This window comes from Hippopotamus amphibius, chromosome 7 (assembly GCF_030028045.1).
Source record: "Hippopotamus amphibius kiboko isolate mHipAmp2 chromosome 7, mHipAmp2.hap2, whole genome shotgun sequence".
Lineage (NCBI taxonomy): Eukaryota > Metazoa > Chordata > Mammalia > Artiodactyla > Hippopotamidae > Hippopotamus > Hippopotamus amphibius.
Window position 1 is genome coordinate 114,258,184 of NC_080192.1, and position 15,371 is coordinate 114,273,554.

General features: G+C 43.2%; 2 long non-coding RNA genes and 1 other non-coding gene across 3 annotated transcripts in view; 1 reads left to right on the forward strand and 2 right to left on the reverse strand.

Annotated features, from left to right (window-relative positions):
- LOC130857382 (uncharacterized) overlaps nucleotides 1–8,236 on the reverse strand; it is a 179,014-nt gene extending 170,778 nt beyond the window's left edge. The window contains exon 1 of the long non-coding RNA XR_009054812.1: nucleotides 7,874–8,236. This is a non-coding gene — a long non-coding RNA (uncharacterized LOC130857382). The remainder of the gene's footprint in view (nucleotides 1–7,873) is intronic.
- On the forward strand, nucleotides 7,049–14,762 carry LOC130857383 (uncharacterized). Its single transcript, XR_009054813.1, has 4 exons — nucleotides 7,049–7,556; nucleotides 12,215–12,337; nucleotides 12,464–12,694; nucleotides 13,137–14,762. It is a non-coding gene; the product is annotated as an uncharacterized LOC130857383 (long non-coding RNA).
- Nucleotides 7,772–7,864, reverse strand: TRNAI-UAU (transfer RNA isoleucine (anticodon UAU)). Its single transcript is given in 2 exon segments — nucleotides 7,772–7,807; nucleotides 7,827–7,864. It is a non-coding gene; the product is annotated as a tRNA-Ile (tRNA).
- Nucleotides 14,763–15,371: the final 609 nt, after the last annotated feature.

Below are 15,371 nucleotides of genomic sequence, written 5' to 3' on the forward strand. Positions count from 1 at the left end.
CACACACTCTGCAAGTTATATTTGTTCAAAATATATGGATAGAAATTTAATCCAAAATAAGTCATCAAAATTTTATGATATAAAAATATTTTTAGGGAAACTGTGGGACAACCTCACTTTTAAATTTTGGGTTGCATTGGCATAATGAAAGTAATTTACTCCTCTTGAATATGCCTCATACTTTAGCTACATTTACAAGGCAGAGTGGTAACTAGTCTTACAAGTCCAAACCAATAATAAATACCAAGAGTTTGACTTAATAAAAAGTTGCTAAGTCAAAAAAAAAAAAAATTGAAGGGTACAAATTCTGTAATCTTACATTTGAATTGGAAACATCACTATAAACTCAGGCTTTATTTTTCTCTTTAAAAAAAAAAATGCACTTCCTAGTTTTGTCCACTGAAAAGGCTTGAAAATATGACAACCATAGAGCAGCAGTAGGGAACTTTAGCACGCAGATTGTGGTCTCTTAAATAACTTTTTTCACCAAAAAAGAAGCAGGCTCTTGGGAGAAATGGCCAATTCCAGGACTGAAGGAAGACAACTACAAAACACATTTTGAAAAATCCTGTCATGCCAGGAACATATATCTTAGATTTAAGATTACTCAAAAAAGATCCAGGAGCCAACTTAATGGGACTTCCCCTGGCCAACCATGGGACAAATCAAGCATCAACAATGGTAACAGGGTCAGTGAATCAAGGGAACAAATAATAGTCCTAAACACTTACACAGCCAGTAACAGAGTTTCCGACAACATGAAGGAGAAAAAGGTAGAACTAAAAGGTGAAATAGAAAACCTATCATTGTGGTAGGTTATTTTCATGCCCTTCTCTCAATGATAGATAAAACAAGCAGGCAGAAAAATCAAAGATACAGAAGGCTTGAAGAGCCCCATGGACCAACTTGATATAATTGACACTGGCAGGACACACTGCCCAACAACAGCACAGCATACATTCTCTTCACGTGCACCAGAATCAGATGAAAAGCAGGAAAACGAGAGAAAAATCACAAAACTCAAAACCGGATATTTGAAAACATAAATAAAAGTGGAAAACATTTTCTGAGACTGATCAGGAAAAACAAACAAACAAACAAACACAAATTACCAATATCAGAAACTAGAGGGGACATCACTACAGATCCTAAAGACAAGAAGGGATACTATAAATAAATTAACGCCAATAAATCTAACAACTTTAATGAAATAGACAAATTTCTTGAGAGACACAAAGTACCAAAGCTCACTCTAGAATAAATAGGTAACCTGCATTACCCCCTTATCTGTTAAATAAATTGAATTTGTGGGGTTTTAAAGAAAAAAAACTTCCTACAAAGAAAACTGCAGGCCCATAGTGCTTCACTAGTGAGTTCTGCCAAATATTTAAGGAAGAAATAATACAACATTTCAAAACTGAAAACTACAAAACATTGCTTAAAGAAATTAAAGGCCTAAATAAGTGCAGATATGTACCTTGTTTATGGAATCAGAAGACTCAATATTGTTAAGGAGGTAATTCTCCTCAAATTGATTAATACATTCAACAGAATTCTTATAAAAATCCCAGGATATTTTCATAGAAATTGGCAAACTGACCCTACAGTTTACGTGTGCGTGTGTATATTTTATATATAATATGTATATATTTATATGATTACAGTAATCAACACATAACACCACAACGACAGATAGCTCCATAGAATAGAATGAGAGTCCAGCAAAAGACCAACACAGTTAAGGTCAATTTATTTTTGACAAAGTGTCAGGGCAATTCAATCAGGAAAGGATAGGCTTTTCAACAAATGCTGCCAGAATTGGATATCCATATACAAAAAAAAAGAAAAATTTAGATCTCTAACTCACATCATACACAAAAGTTAACTCCTAAATTTAAGAACTAAAACACAGAAAAAAATCTTGGTGACTTTGCGTTAGTCAAAAATTTCTTAGATGTAACACCAAAAGTACCATCCATAATAGAAAAAAATGGATAAACTGAACTTTATCAAAATTTAAAAGTTGCCTTTTCAAGAGACACCATCAAGACAATGAAAACTCAAAACACAAATGGGAGAAATGATTTACAAAACATATATCCAACAAAGGAATTATATCTAGAATATACAAAAACTCCTATAACTCAATAATGAAAAGATAAACAACCCAATAAAAAAAAAAAGGCAAAAGATTTGAATGGATAATTCACCAACGAAAATATCTGAATGTCTAATAAGCACTAGAAAAGCTACTCAACATCACTCATGTAGTTCATTGTACATCAAATATATCTTTTAAAAAAGCTGTAAAGGGCTTCCTAGGTGGTGCAGTGGTTGAGAATCCACCTGCCAATGCAAGGGACACAGGTTCGATCCCTGCTCCAGGAAGATCCCATATGCCACGGAGCAACTAAGCCTGTGTGCCACAACTATTGAGACTGTGCTTTAGGGCCCGTGAGCCACAACTATTGAGCCCATGTGCTGCAACTAGCAAAGCCCACATGCCTAGAGCCTGAGCTCTGAAACAAGAGAAGCCATCGCAATGAGAAGCCCGCGCACCACAGCGAAGAGTAGCCCCCACTCACTGCAACTAAAAAGAAAGCCCGCACACAGCAAAAAAGACCCAACACAGCCAATAAAATAAATTTATTAAAAATAAATAAATAAAATAAAAAAGCTGTAAAATAAAAAAACTAATCGGTTACCTTTGGGAGTTGTTAGAGCATCCATTCCTTATTCTAAAGATTAGTAGAAAAAGGAAAAGAGTCCAGCAATATTATCTGGCCTTTTCTATATGAATTGTGCTTTAGGAAAACCAAATAGGTGACCAAAAAAAAGTTTTTTTTGTTTTATTTTAAGAATCACAGTCACACATGGAAGCAGCTGAAATGCCCATCAACAGACGAATGGATAAAGAAGATGTAGCACATATATACAATGGAATATTACTCAGCCATAAAAAAGAATGAAATTGAGTTATTTGTAGTGAGGTGAATGGACCTAGAGTCTGTCATAGAGAGCAAAGTAAGCCAGAAAGATAAAAACAAATACAGTATGCTAACTCACATGTATGGAATCTAAATAAATGGTACTGATGAACCCAGTGATAGGTCAAGAATAAAGATGCAGATGTAGAGAACGGACTTGAGGACACAGGGTGGGGGGCAAAGTGAGAGAGTAGCATTGACATATATACACTACCAAATGTACAATAGATAGCTAATGGGAAGCTGCTGCATAACACAGGGAGATCAACTCGATGATGGGTGATGACTTAGAGGGCTGGGATAGGGAGGGTGGGAAGCAGTCGCAGGAGGGAGGGGACATGGGGATATATGTATGAATACAGCTGATTCACTTTGCTGTACAGAAAAATCTGGCACAACAGTGTAAAGCAATTATATTCCAATATAGAGCTTAAAAAAAAAGAATCACAGTCATAAATACAGAAGGAATAATAGAATTAGAAAACCATTATTGAGTAATCCTTAATACAATAATAAATCTAGACAAAGAGTATCAACAGCTGCTAAAACCATTAGGTTAGAGGTTGATGTGGCAATTTATAATGGATGGATCAGGCTGACCACATCTGAAATCATGAGTAAAATTAACATCAGTAAAAATGGAACAACCGGACATTATGTACTTTCTCTCTTGTGATACAATAGTATATAGTACCACCTATAATCTATTTTTGCCAAAAAAAAACCCCTGAATCTTAATATTACCAAGCTTCTAGATCTAATTCTCAGAGGGGATTGAAGAACTTGTGAAAGGATGCCTTGAGGATGGAATTAGCCAAATTCTATAGGGAAATTCTATAGATCAACAAATAAATATCATAAAAGGGAGTGGGTAATTGGTATAAATGAAAAGAAATTTAAAAGATATATTGATTACATGTAATGTGTGGACCTTGTTTGGATCTTGATTCAAACAACCCAATCATAAAAATATTTTTCAGAGATAAGTGTGGACATTTGAACACAGACAAGGTGTTAAATGGTAAAGAGGCACTACTGTTACTCTTGTTAGGTGTAATAATGATACTGCAGTTACGCTCTTTTTAAAAGCGATTACCTGTTGGATATACACACTGAGGTATTTACAAGTTAAATTAAACCACACCTGGGGTTTCCTTTAAAATATTCTGGTGACAGTGTTACTAGGGTAGGGGAGAATGTTGTGGGAACAAGATAGATGAAATAACATTGACAATTCTTCAAAGTAGTGATGGATGGATACAGGGTGGTTAAATATACTGTTTTCTCTACTTTGGGTATGTTTGAAATTTTCCATAATAAAGAACTGGGGTTTTGTTTTGTTGAATTTTAAATGGGCTGTATTCATACAGACCACAGCCCTCAGGCCAAGTTCAACATGTGTATTCCCTACCTTCATCTACACACTCAATGTCTGTAGGTCACAAATGAGAGAAATGAGTCAGGGGTTAAGAAAACAGAAAAGCAAGTAAGGGAGCAGTGGCAGCTGGTACCCACCTCTGTGCTGGGGATTAATGGAGAGTGGTAGGACCACAGTGAACGGAAGATCACATGCCCATGCAAAGGGGGCAGCCAATGTTGCCACGTGGGAATAAGGACCCGAGATGGCCAAGTCTTCTCATTTTTCATTAGAAACTTGAAATCTAGGCATTTCAGTAAAATTTCCCAATATGTAGTCAAATGATTAAAAAATTTTTAAACACTTTGCAAGTCAGTGCTAGAAAGCAAACAAAACCTGTCTGGAGGCTAGATTTGTTCCACAGACTGCTGTTTTGTGATGTCTGACACCACATCATGTAATGCATTATACAATAATGCATTACTAATCGGTTGACGTTCTTAACAGTTGAATCACACCGCCAGGACAACTGAGTTTGTACATATCCAAAATGCCCAGATCCTTTACATGCAAACAGCTGTCAAGCCAGGCACTCCCCCACCCCCAACTATGAACTGAACACAGGCTTACAATTATCTCTATCAAATTGCATCTTGTCATTTGTCAGAAATATTTGTCTCTGGATTGGCTCTTACTCTTACTCCAAATTCTACTGAATTTGCTCTCCCTCCCAGCTTTGTATCACACACAGTTTTAATAAGCCCATGCAAAGCCATCTACAAAGCTAATGTCAACCTGTGTGTACAGTTCAATGGATTTCAATGGGTAGGTCAGACTTCTCTCCTGCCAGTCATCTACAGCTGTTCAGTATAACTTCAACCTACCTTCTGGGTTCATCCACCTCATATTTACCCATCTTCCTCCTTGAAGCCACTATATAGTGCATACAGGCCTAATCCACTATTTTTGTGGTGACAGGAATGGAACCTCCTTACACCTGTATATGTAGTACTTTAGGGTTTTTACAGCATTTCCCCATCATTTTCTGACGATCTATATCACCCATCACAGCCTTTAAAAATCCTATCAGCCTCACATTAAGACACTGACCTACAAATCTGCCAGTGGTCTACCTGTTTGTGATCCACTAATAATCTCTATGGTGATTTCTAGGTTAAACAGAGCAAGGACAACTAATTTAGCTTCTTATCGTCCCACTTCACCATATTGCCAGAAAAAGAGTTCCCCAAACCACCACCATTCCAACAATAACCTATAGGGACAGAAACAACATATTAAGAGGAAGAATGTTCTAACCATGAGACGTGACAGAAAGTGGAACGTGTTGCCTTGTGAACCAATGACATTTTGATGCTAGATCTTCTGAAATAGGAGCTACCGTTCTGAAGAAGGGATTCCGACGTTGATAGGGAGTTGGGCAGAATGATCTCTCATTCATTTACTTCTGTTCACCTGGGAAACCTGCTCTGAGAGCAGCTCTTGGAAGTATCTTACCAATTCTCGCAGTGATAACTTCTAAAGGTTAAACATATACACTTGGCAAGTGAAACCGTTTTTACGCTTCGTACATTTGAAAATTAATTCCCTTTTAAAAAGCAGTTTTCAGCAAATGTTTTTAAAATGCCAACCTTTTCTCCATTGCTCGAAATTGGAAAGCATCCATACACTGGAATATTATTCAGCCATAAAAAAAGAAATGAAGTACTGATACAAGGTAGGATGGGGATGAATCTTGAAAACAGTAGGGTAAATGAAAGAAGCCAGTCACAAAAGACCACATACTATATGATTCCATTCATATCAAAGTCCAGAAGAGGAAAAGGTAGAGACAGAAAGTAGATTAGTGGTTATTTAGGGGTGGGGTGGGGTGACAGCTAAAGGATACGGGATTTTCTACTGAGTTGATGAAAATGTTCTAAAATTGACTGTGGTGATGGTTGCACATATCTGTGAATGTACTAAAACCCATTGAATTGTACACGTTAAATGAGTGAACTGTAGGTTATGTGAATTATATTTTGATAAAGCTGTTTTTAAAAAAATTAAGCAAATCTTTTCTCGGGGGGGGGGGGTTAGATATTTGTTTCCAGGCTGGCTAGATTTCTAAAGAGGGGCACTCAGCATCTGCTGAGGATGAGCCTGTGAGCGAAAGGATCTGGTCCAGCGAGAAAACGACAGCCAGGTGAGGTGGGCGGACTTTCTCACATTTCAGGTGGTATGGGGCTCCCCTTTCGGAATCTGGGGCCGGGGTTAGTAGCCGAGGAGACAGACAAGAGCTCCACCTTCCACCCACTTTCTCAGAGCTTTCTAGGTCTTGCTTCTCACCACTCCTGGCAGTATTTCCATCCCAGGAGTTAACTACCCGCACTCCCATAAAAACAGCTGAAACCATTCTCTTGGGAGAACGCGTCCAGGAGGTTTATCTTTCCAACTAAGCTTGTTCCCTACTTCGCCCCACCTCCTGGGCACGTGGGGCACCGCCCCTCCCCCCCCCCCCCCCCCCCCCCCCCCGGTCCCTGGCAAAGCGGTCCCCGTGCCTCAGAGGAGTTTTCGCGTGCTGGGAACATTTCAAAAACCAGCTGGCAGGTTTCCTGCTCCCCGGTGGCACGTCTGAACCTGGGGTGTGTGGCAGGCAGGAAAGGATATCCCTAGAAAACGTCTGTTCCCCGTTCTGCCAGCGAATTCCACCACTCCTGACTGACACCGGGGAGAAGGGGGCACAGATGGGGGGAGGGAAACGCCCAGGCGCTTTTGCCAAACTCTGCACATCCGCCCAGGGAGGCCTGGAGGCCTGGGTAGGGGAGAAGGGCCCGCGGTCTAGGGGCTCTGCAGGTCGGAGGGAGGGGGCAACGACTAGTTAGTAGTAGTTAAAAAGGAGGAGAGCGACCGCTGCACTTGAGCCCCTGCTCTGGGCCTCCGGCCCCAACTCTCGGGAGTGGTCGCCCGGCTCAGGCCCCGACACCCAGCGCGCACCACGCGGCTCCAGGCCCTGGGTGAGGGGCAGCGCCCGGGAACCCGCGCCGGGAACTTGGGCACGCCCCATAGAGAGGGCGCCTGGAATTTTCGATGACGAGGCCCAGGTAGGGCCCCATGGCCGGTGCAGCGCCCAGGGATTTTTCGTCCGCATCCGCGGTACCGGGAGCTGGGACCGGCTGCCGTTAAAGGAAACGTCTAGGAAGAGGGAGCAGCAGGTAAACGTCAGGGTGCGAGCGGCTGGATGGTGCGCGGGGGCAACAGGCAGCTTGGAAAGCGAGTCACAGGCACCAAGGCGACCGCTTCCTGACTGCAGCGGAGCAGGACGTGCACGCAGAGCAGTCAAAGACAGGAACTGAGGAGACTGAGGCGAGAGTGACTCGTTCCCTTGAGCCAGGGGGTAAAAGGGGGGTGCGGGTACCCAAAAGGATCGTGCTCCAGGTGAGGCTCGAACTCACAACCTCGGCATCGCTCTGCATGTACTGCTGTATAAGTACCGCGCGCTAACCGATTGCGCCACTGGAGCTCCGCTTACCCCGCCTCGCGATGGCTCTATCAGGGTTCACCCGGGCCCCGTGCGGGCCTCCGCGGAGCATGCGCACCCGCGGCTCGCGGCTCGGCGGGAACGAGCCGGGGCCCCGGGAGCCCGCAGCTTCCGGCGCGGCGGTCCCCAGGTGGAGTGAAGGCGGGGAGGCTGCGAAGGGCTCCCTCGGGTTGGCAGGGCGGTGCGGCAGGACCTTGAGAAGAGTACAGCCCGCCTCCCTGGGTAGCGCGGGAGGAGGAGCCGGGCGCTGCGGTCTGAAACCACCTCCGCGTCCTCCGTGTGGAGCTTCGCTTCCCGGGAGCAGACCCCGCGAAGAGCAGGCCTAGCCCAGGAGCCGGGCTGCGGCCGGCGGGCGGGCCTCGTCGCGAGGGGTGGGGCCGCAGATGCCCCGGGCGGCCGCCCCTGCCCCGCGCCCCCGCGAGACCCGTGGGCCGGAGGACCCCACCTCCCTAACCCCCCGCCCGCGCCGCCCTGGACCTGGGCCGGAGCGGGAAGCCCCGTGAATGAGCAGAGCCCGTGCCTGCCGGTGGGGCAGCCGGGGAACGCCTAGGCCGCGGTGGCGACCGAGCTTCCAAGGCCCGGCTGGGCGGAGGTTTAACTATCAGACCCTTGTCCTGCCCGAAATCGTGTCAGGCCGCGGGCATTCCGGGGACACGATGATAGCCCGGACCTTCGAGAGGCGGCAGGCTAAGCCCCACGTGTTTTGTTGGCCCACAACGTGTATGTTTTGTTCCTGATATTTAAAATCAAGAGGTCTCATACAAATATCTGGATATCCATTTCCTTCTTTAACACCAGAAAGTGTAAACCGTACCCCAAGGCCGAATTGTGACTGTCCTGTGCCCTACGCACTTTTGTCTTCATGGGCCCTTTCAACATCAAAAAAAAAAATTTTTTTTATTACATTCTGCTGCTACAAAACACAAATATAATCCAGGTTGAATTTATTGTTGTATGTGTTACTATATTTTTTCCGATGCCAAAAAATTTCAAATGTAAACATTTTGGAGGGTTCTAGGCACTGGGCCTCCTATCCTTGATTGATGACTGCTGGGAACCTGCATCCCTCTGGGAGGGTAGCTGCAGCCTCCTCCGCAAAGGGCCCCCCACCCCTCCCTCTCTTTCTCTGGGGCAACCTCAGTCGATTGTCTCCTGGGCCTCTGTTGACATGCTGGTCACCCTGTTCGGTGACCTCTGCTTTCCTGGGAGAGCCAGAAAAGCAAACAACCGAGCGCTATGTCAATAGATTTTGGAACCAGCATGAGCTAGTGATGGGGGCAGAATAAAGAGCAGGCAGAATCACTTTGACTTGCCCACATTAACAGGTTGTGTTCCGTGATGAAGTAGGATTGTAGAAAAGCCTTGAAATTGGAGAAGAGATTAGAGTGATCAGACAGATGATGAGAAGACAGGCAGAGGTTCTGTGTAAGGCAGGAGCCTCCTGAAGGGGGTTTTCAGGAAGTTCAATGCTTTGTGCAGACTGGGTTGTGCACCCAGAGAAAGGAGAGAGGTGAGCCTCTCCAGACCGTTTGTAAACTTTGGGAGACACACATCCAGAGCAAGAGCTCAGAAAGGGGATGGTCAACACCCCTGCAAGATCCCATCAGGTACCAGGCAGATGGTGGGATGCAAGGCTGTTTACAACACGCCAGGATTAGGGCTCCTTGGAGCATCCTTTGGCAAGTCCATGGTAAATCAAGGGCAGCCAAGAGTGAGCCTTTGAAATAAGTCCCTCCCAAAAGATGGAACAAGTTCTAAAGGTAAACGCATGATTCACCCCCAGGTGGGAATAATTGAAAGGGGTTAATTTCCTGAAAAACAAGTAAGTTGTGGACTCATATACAGCATCTTCTCAAATGCTATTGGATTTGCTATCGATAGAATTTGCAGAGTCTGCTCTTCCTCCCTCTTCGTCCCTCAGGTGGAATCTACCTGGTGAACTGTGAGCAGCAGAGATGGCCACTGGTGGTCCAGCTTCCCTCCCGACTCCCCACTTTGATGAATCTACTTCTTTATTGGTTCAGCAGATATTGACTGACCCCAGTTGCAGGGAAAGGGAAGGCAGCGCCTGATACAGCCTTTGGGAACTAAAATAACTTAGTCCCTAAGGAAACTGGGGCTCCAAGGAGGAACCTAGTGAGGGCAATGCTGAACTTACAGGGGGCAGTGTCAGAACCTCTGCTACCAGAGAGATTTTTCAGCAAGAACAAGTATACTGAGACCTTCCATTCACTTAACCTCATACACGTTTGCCCTGGAGAGCACTGAACTAAGTAAGAGTCATGAGTGTGGCCCCTCCCTGGCTGTGTGACCTTAGGTAAATCTCTTACCCTTTCTGGGCCTCAGTTGCCTCATTTAAAAATGGAGGGATCTAGACCAGATAAGAGCTTTCTAACCTATCCTGACTAGAGAATTCCTTTTACCATGTACACTCTTGACAACAACGTGCGGTTATTTAATCATTTAATAATTTGTGTGATGTGTAATAAAGAAGTAATTTTTAAAATAAAACTTATTTTAGATATATGTATGATGTTAAAATAATCGAGTAATACCCATACTATAAGACTTGTCTCAACCTTCTTCCATTTACCATGTAATGCAAAATGTTTAATTGACTTTATGTAAGGGAAAAGCATGCTTTGTTAAATAACTTTTAAAAAGAACATATATCAGATTGGTCTTAGGACAAATGTATATTAAAATGTATGAAATTTAATGACTCATTGTAGCATCAAAAATAGACACAAACTGCTTTCCTAAATGAATGTTTAGAATTTATGCTTTTTTGCACTTTAAAAACTGGTTTATTTTTATTACTTTCATGTTTTTTGTGTCTAAATGGTGAGCTAAAACAGAAGGGTTCTGGCTGTTACATGTAAGCACCATTCTGCAAATAACAGGCAGTGGGTGTGGCTGGTCTTCATTCCTAATAATGAAAGACCAAATTGGATATAATGATCACTATATTTTCTCTTTTCGGTTTTTGCTTCTGACAGACAAGATAAACATTTTGATCAGCTGAATGCAATTTGCACATCTAGCAAATGAAGATCATCTTGAACCAAACTTGTAGAATTTTAATTTTATGGTCTTCTTTTACTTTATTTCAAGCGAACTTTTTATATTTTATGTTTTTAGCCAGCATTCCATTGTGGTTATATATGAAGCAGTATATGACTTTTAAAAAGTTAAAGGTTAAAAGTTGCTGTAGAGGAGTCAAAACCCATCTAGGACACACGTCTGCAGCTGAGTCATACGCACACATCTAGTATTCAGGGACCACTGCAGGTGCTGGTCAACAGGCATTCAGTTGCTCCCAAAGTGATCCCATGTTTAAGGGGTAAAAGGTTGTGTGAAGAGTTATTTTAATTATTACTTTTCTAAGTAGAAATTGAAAAAATACTCTGCCACCTATAACAGTGAGGACCATCTTGAACATTTTTCAGAACCGCTAGGAGTTGGTAGCGTCTAAGAGCCCTTCCTATCCTAATAGTGCACGATCCTCACTAGCAGCACGTGGAGAAATGACCCTTTATTTTCCCTTAGGAGGAGAAAGATGTGTAGGTCTTAAGGCGAAGCTCTAGGGAAGTGTGGTGCAGGTTTGAACCAGTTACACATAGGAGTGGAACATGGTGATACTTCGGGGAAGCACAGATTCTCTTCACTCTGCAAGGAAGACATGGTGAGAGCCCGTCAGAGGAGAAAAATAAAGATTGGTAACATTCAGTGCTGGGAAATGGACACAGTTCAGTTTTTTTGATTGTTTGTTTTTAAGACAGTTTAGCAGAATCTATCAAATAGATCCTTTGACCCAGCAGTTCCACTTCTAGGAATCTCTCCTATAGAGACATGTGAACAAATATACCATAGTTCATCAAATCTAAGTTGCCCTAACCTGTAAAATGCACCATTATTTTATGTAGCATTAAAGAAAGAAAAATGCTGCCGTTTTAACAAGTGATATTGTGCTTTCACTTCAGACTTTTTATTTTATTCTTATTAAAAGAGTTCTTTTACGCAGATTCAGTCGTACAATTTTAAAATCATATATTACTCTTGAGAACTATTGCTCTCGGCTCAGCTTTTCAGCCTTTTTAGCTCCTCCCACCTACAAACCAGCCAATGCTTCAAGGAGGAAAGCAGCTCAGGCTGCCGCGCTCACCTCAGCGCACTTCTCTCCTCCCCGAACCTTGGCCTCTCGACACCTGGGCCGCCTTCAAGCAGATTTGTGTGTATTTACTGTGTTTCTAGCTACTGTCAGTGAGAATAGTTTGATAGAAAATGATACATCAAGAGTTCACGTGACCACATCCTTTATCCTCCAAACAGGGACATTTCTGAGAGCCAAAGGGGGCTCACCGAGCATGACTCGTGACGACAGCAGACCACCAGGAGCATAGGACTGCCCTAACCATAGCCCCCTTTCTACCGCTATAAATACATGAAACATAGGTAGGAACCATTCCCTGTGAAATGTCGTTTAATTAAGAGAACGTTGATGGGGTGTGTGCCAACTGTTAACTTAGTGCTTCTCTGCTCCAAATACCCCGTCTCTGCCCTGCGCTGCGATCCTGCCAGCCAGCGCCGGGCTTGGGCCGCGTCAGTGGAAGGTGCCAAAGGGACACTGAAGGGCCTTCTCTTCCTCGTTCCAGCGCTTTTCTTCTGGCTCCTACAGCACAGCTGCCGGTGGGCGGCTTCCAGTCAGATTTTGCCATCGCCCAGCACACAGTTTCCCACTTGCCAACCCCAGCCTGCAGCACCTCAGCAAACTTCTCTGCCATCCAGCGGGCCCCCACCACGCCCCCACCAGTAAGTTCTGAGGCTCAGCTTTGGCGGGGAGGGAGGGCCCTTTCCAAGTTTATCCTTCCGTGGGTTTTCTGTGTCATCTCTGGAGGTAGTGGCTGCTCCCTTTATCCGTTATTCCTGTATCCTTCAGAGTTCCGTTTACCCCTCTGAGTAGTTAATCCCTGTTTACAAGTTAACAATTCTTTATATTGAATTTTCCCTGTTCAAATTACTGCTGTGGTTTCTGCCTCCTGACTGGATCCAGGCTGGATTTTAATTATTTCACTTGTCATCTGAGAACAAAATCTTTCAAAGAATATGGAGGACATGGGGGTAGGAGGGTAAAAAATAACACACAGTGCTTACCATGTGCCAGGCACTGTTCTAAGAACTTTACACCTTCTTAACTAATTTAATCCTCATGCCAACCCTGTGAAGTAAGTACTAGTATTATTTTCTTTTACAGATGAAGAAACTGAGGCACACAGAGGTTACCTAAGTAAGTGGTAGAGCCAGTATTCAAATACAGATTGTATTCCTCAGGAGTCCATGCCCTCAACACGCTACAGAGTACAGTGCTATGTTTGCTGGAGAAAGAGACCCATGAGGGATCACCCTCAACAGAGGCACTAATCAGGGCTCACAGAGGCCCCACGTGATGGTGGCCAAAGCGTTCTAACTTGAAATATGGGAAAGACCGCATAGAACTATAACCCCTAGAGAGATGAAAACTGGGATCCAGGTATGCTGGGGCACCCACATAAATGCCCAAAGCCCTCCTGCTGAGAAGATGGGGTAGTTCCTTTGGCAGTTCTGGCAACAGTTGAATCCAAACCTACTGGGCCAGGTACAGGATGGCAGGTCTTAGAGACTAAGCACAGATAATGATGGGGTCTTCCCTTTGAGACGGGGAAGGAAGAGTCTTAGCAGAATCAGCCTTGGAACTCTGGGGTTTCTCTAACATTCAGGGCTGTCCTTAGGTCAAAACTTTGGAGTGAATAGGAAAACTCACCCTGTGTAGTTGAAGAAAGATAAGGAACTGGAGTAAAACAACCTTTGTGCATATCTCTGTTTAGCCAACAATTGACTGTCTTCAGTAATATTTCTTTACACGTATACACCACAGTTGGTTAGCCATTCTCCTATTAATGGACATCTTGGGTTATTTCCTGTTTGGAACTATTATTTTAAAAAAAGCTGCTAGGAGCACTCTTGTACAAGTCCTTTTGTTTTAATTTCTTTTCAGTAAATACAGGAGTGGGGTTGCTGGGTCATAAGATAGGTTTTTTTATAGCTTTTTTTTTTTAAACTATTTATTGGCTGCATTGGGTCTTCATTGCTGCGCATGGGCTTTCTCTAGTTGTGGTGAGTGGGGGCTACTCTTCGTTGTGGTGCGCTGCCTTCTCATTGCAGTAGCTTCTCTTGCTGCAGAGCATGGGCTCTAGGCAGGTGGGCTTCAGTAGTTGTGGCATGTGGGCTCAATAGTTGTGGCTCACGGGCTTAGTTGCTCTGTGGCATGTGGGATCTTCCCGGACCAGGGATCAAACCCGTGTGCCCTGTATTGGCAGGCGGATTCTTAACCACTGCACCACCAGGGAAGCCCTGTATAGCTTTTTTAAAGCATTTTTAAATTGTGTAATATACATAACGTAAAATTTGCCATCTTAACCATTTTAAGTGTACAATTCGGAGAGTTCCCTGGTGGTCCAGTGGTTAGGGCTCGGAGCTTTCACTGTTATGGCCCAGGTTCAATCCCTGGTTGTGGATCCCGCAAGCCATGCAGTGCAGCCACAAAAAAAGAGTACAGTTCAGTGGCATTAAGTACATTTTTATTGTTGTGCAACTATTAGCACTACCCATCTCCAGAACTTTTTCATCATCCCAACCTGAAAATTGGTACCAATGAAACAGCAAACTCTCCATCCCCCTCCCCTCAGCTCCTGGTAACCTTTGTTCTACTTTCTGTCTCTACAAGTTTGACTATCCTATCATATAAGTGGAATCATACAACATTTATCCTTTTGTGTCTGGCTTATTTCAGTTAGCATAATGTTTTCAAGATTTATCCATGTTGCAGCATGTGTCAACATTTCATTCCTTTTCTATGGTATGTATATACCACATTTTGCTTGTTCATTCATCAGTCAATAGACACTTAGGTTGCTCCCATCTTTTGGCTATTGTGAATTATGCTGCTGTGAAGATGAGTATACAGATATCTGTTCAAGGTCCTGCTTTCACTTCTTTTGGATATATATACCCGAAAGTGGATTGCCGGATCATATGGTAATTCTGTTTAATTTTTTGAGGAACCATCATACTGTATTTCACAGCAGCTGCACCATTTTACACTCCCACCAGTAATGCACGAGGACTCCAATTTGTCCACATCTTTACCAACACTTATTTTCTTTCTTTCTAGTAATAGTCATCCTAACAGGTATGAAGGAGTATCTCATTGTACTTTTTATCTTCATTTTCTTAATAGTGATGTTGAACATCTTTTCATGTGCTTATTGACCATTTGTGTATCTTCTTTGGGTAAATGTCTATTCAAAATCCTTTGCCCATTTTTAATTAGGTTGTTTTTTTGTTGTTGTTGAGTTTTATGCATTCTTTTATATATTCTGAATACTAATCCCTTACTAGATATATTATTTACAAATATTCTGTCCCATTTTGTGGGTTGCCTTTTCAGTCT